We start from the raw sequence: 3,744 nt of genomic DNA, 5'->3' as shown, positions 1-3,744 counted from the left end.
TGAAGCTTCTTGCACCTTCCTGAGGGAGACTTCAGGTCCTTCTGCTTCAGACACCCATCACACAGCTCTGTGCTTTGGCCCCCACTCTACTCTGGCCATGCCCCATAACCTCTCAACCGGACCCGTACCCCCTGGCTGAAAGGAAAGCTCTGGCCATCACATTTTCCCCACCGAGCATTCTCGAGGTGCCCCCCGTAGTTGTCCAATGCGTTGCAGAGCCCTGCCCCTCGGGCAGAGCATCCCCCCAGAAAAGCAGGGGCAATACAGAGGGTGGGCAATGGTGCCCCGAGGCTGACCCCGGTGTGATTCGAACACACAACCTTCTGATCTGGAGTCAGACGCGCTGCCCTTGCGCCACGAGGTCGAGGTGGAGGGATGCAGCTCCCTGGCACGGACCCCGCCTGGGCGGTGGGGATGTCCTCTCCACAGGGACCACCCCAGGTGTGTCCAGACAACCCCAAGAGAAGGGTTATAGGAGGAAGAGAAGACAGGGCAACCACTTGAGGAGAGTGTGGCCAAGTCGTACCCACAGCACAGTGACCCAGCTGGAGGGTGAAAGCCCAGAGAGGGATGGGGCAGAGGTGCGAAGTGATCAGCATGGGTCCAGGATACATGGGTGCAGCTGAACTCAAAGTATACTCCACGCTCCTGTCAGGGGGAAAGTGACCCCAGCCAGGATATGCAAAAGGCATGAGGGTTCCTCCTACCACAGGACTTGAGCTGGGTGCTGTGCATCTGCCAGGTGAACAGGGCGTCTCTCCCCAGGGATGTGGTGGGCCTCCAACCCTCCTGCCCCTCTGGAGACACCACGCTCAGGACCCTGTTTCTCCTGGGAGAGGTTCTGCAAGGCTGCTCAGTGCAATGGTCATGTTTTAGCCTTCCTCCTCTGAAGCATCTCATTTAGACCCCTCCTTGCAGGCTTAGCAAGGCAACTGGCAAAGATGCTCCCACCCCTATGTCAGATGAATCAAAAGTCCCGTTCCCTGAAAGAACGACCCATGACCATAAAGTCCAGGATGACATGTGGCTAGAACAGTTCCCAGCCCTGACCTCGTGGCGCAATGGTAGCGCGTCTGACTCCAGATCAGAAGGCTGTGTGTTCAAATCACACCGGGGTCAGGATGTCCCACCTCTCATGGGGGAACCCTATCAGCAGGGCATCTCATGGGCAGTGTTTTTTTTACCCTCCCACTCTCTACCCCACAGCCCTGGTGAAGAGCAGTAAATGAGCCATGGCAGAGTGCTCCTTCCTTGCTGAACCAGTGTTGGGAAGTATCTGGATAACTTCAGCCTTCCCTCATCCTATGTCTACAAAGGAGAAAGGATTAGTGGACAGCCCAGCTGTGACTCCATGTCTGGGTACTGCATCTCCTGGTCCCAGTCCCCCTCCAGAAGGGCAAGGACATCTGACTCCAGATGAGGCCTCCTACAAAAAGCCCAGCCTGCAGTCTCCTGATCCTTAGCAGGGCACATTATCCATTGCAGCACCGGCCCTTGCGAGGCTGGCACCCCGTGGCAACATGTTCTCTTGTTGCTATTTGTGGTTTTTGCCTCCCATCTTATCGCGGTGCACTCTGAGAAAAGTCGACATCCATCTACTCTATACCCTGCTGTTAGGTGGTTGAAGGTTGGGGTAAGATCCCTTTGCATATTCTTCCTCAGGTTAAATAAACCCAATTCTTTCCACCTCTCCTCGCATCTCAGTTACCCAAGTCCCCCATCACCTTGGTGGCTCTCACTGGATTTGCTTCACTATGTGTCTTTTTGTTGATTCTGTCGAAACACCTGGTGGTGGGGATACGAAATCAATCTGTGAGGACTAGTTATCAGGATCTTTAACTCTCTGCTTTCTTCCTGGTTCCCCATGCGTTTCTTGGTTAGATGAACAGAAGGGATGGAGAACTGGAAAAAAAAAAGGAGACTCGAAGCTATGGGAATGACCTTATATGAGTTATAGTTCATTAAAAGTAGTTGAACTCTTCTAAGGGCTCTTTAAAGGTGAATTTTAAAAGACAGGATGCGTAATGAAAAGAGACAATGGAGCAATGAGAAAGGCAAGAAAAGAGGAGGTGGTAAAAAGAGTAATTTCTCTAGCTGTACCCACACCAGGGGTGCACTCTTCCACAGCAGGTCCAGGCCACCACTCCTGTGCCAGGATCAGGCATTGTGCAGGAAGCAAAGTCCCACGGTTCTGCATCCTGCACACAGAGGCAGGCATTGATCCAAAAGTCCATGGGAATAACACAAGCATGGGAATCACCTAACAAGGTAGCATTGAGCTCACACCTCCTCCTGGTGTTTGGGACAACAGCTGAATGGTGATATCTGAGCATGGTACTGGACTAACGTGTAGCTCTTTAGCCAGTGAGGAAGGTCCGCTAAGGGTATCTGGTAGATGGAGTGTCTCAAAAAGGTAATTTCCATGGAGTCATGGGCGGTGGGATTGCACGTGGGCTTTGGCAATGCTGCTGGCCTGAAAGTGCAAGGAGATTAATCTACCTGGACATAGGCTGTCCTGTCCAACCACCCAGCCCTGGAAGATCCCCTTTCTGCCCACAGTTTGCCTGACACCATCCACAAGTGTCTTGGGGAATGCAGGTAGAGGGGAAAATAGACAACCTTTGGGCTCAGACCACCCCACAGTTGAGCATCACAGCTCTAGAGAGCCCTGGGGATGCCCTAAGCCTGACCTTTCCTGTGAATCACAGCCACAGACAGAAGGCAGAAGAATCTGATGAACCAAGGAAGGCAAGGTCCTCAGGGTGCTTCCACTATTCCTAACCCTGTGCCAAAAATTTAAGTGTAGGTCCTTCCGTGACTCCCATTCTCACTTATCTGATGAACATAGACCTAAGGGCTCCTATCCCATGTCCCAAAAGCCCTGGTGTGTCAGCGATGGGTTGAGTGAGCAGGGGATTCCTTTGGTGGCTGTCCTCCAGATGTCACTCTCTCACTGTTGTTTAATGTCCTCCCCAAAACAAATCAGCAAGGGGAGCACCCAAAGGCAGGGCTGATGTCTCCTGACTGTGGACCAAATGCACATAGCTGTAACATGGGGAAAACATTGCAACTGGAATCTATACCTGCCAAATTCTGTATGTCCTGAGTGCTCTCACTCAGCTCTGATCGCTGCTGAGCCAGGAGCAAAGTTTATATCACCAGTCTGTCTCTGTAATGTGATTTTCTGTCCCTTTGACTTCTCTAAATGGAAAGAAACTCAAATATTTCATTTTTTCAGGTCTTCCACAGCTGAAGAAAACCAATATAGTACAGATTGCTAGATGCTTTTGCTAGGAGTGCTAGCATGCTCTTGAAAGAATGATATCTGGTAAGAAGTATTATTCCAGTATACTTCTGGTCAGAAGTAGTATTTTCACTGCAGCCAATGGGAACTGGTTTTAAATTTCATAAGAAATGCTGAGATTTCCAGTTATTCTCACTCTTCAGTGGGCTGAAATTTTAAGATTTTTTTAAAGTTTGGGGTTTTTTTTATAAAGCAGGAGTGACTTGAGTCACAATATAGGCAAGATCTGGCTGGTGATGAGGTTTAATCAAAGGGACAATTTACCAGGCAGTAGAACTTGATGTCTCCTATGCAAGTGAAGTTGTCATAGTTTACTTAATAATCCAATTATTTCATAATCTTTACACTCTTTGAATTTTTCTAGTTAAAACACTCTATCTTGCATAAACAGCGAAATCTTTGAGGCCATATCAAATGGGGAAGTGTTAGGGAGAAAGGCT

General features: G+C 49.8%; 2 non-coding genes across 2 annotated transcripts; one reads left to right on the top strand and one right to left on the bottom strand.

Moving 5' to 3' along the window:
• Window positions 1-292: 292 nt before the first annotated feature.
• On the bottom strand, window positions 293-364 carry TRNAW-CCA. Its single transcript has one exon. It is a non-coding gene; the product is annotated as a tRNA-Trp (tRNA).
• A 683-nt stretch (window positions 365-1,047) lies between these two features.
• On the top strand, window positions 1,048-1,119 carry TRNAW-CCA. Its single transcript has one exon. It is a non-coding gene; the product is annotated as a tRNA-Trp (tRNA).
• Window positions 1,120-3,744: the final 2,625 nt, after the last annotated feature.

This window comes from Cariama cristata, unplaced genomic scaffold (genome assembly GCF_000690535.1).
Source record: "Cariama cristata isolate BGI_N322 unplaced genomic scaffold, ASM69053v1 scaffold3317, whole genome shotgun sequence".
In the NCBI taxonomy this organism is placed as follows: Eukaryota; Metazoa; Chordata; class Aves; order Cariamiformes; family Cariamidae; genus Cariama; species Cariama cristata.
Note: the sequence above shows the minus strand (reverse complement) of the source record. Positions and strands in the feature narration are given on the sequence as shown.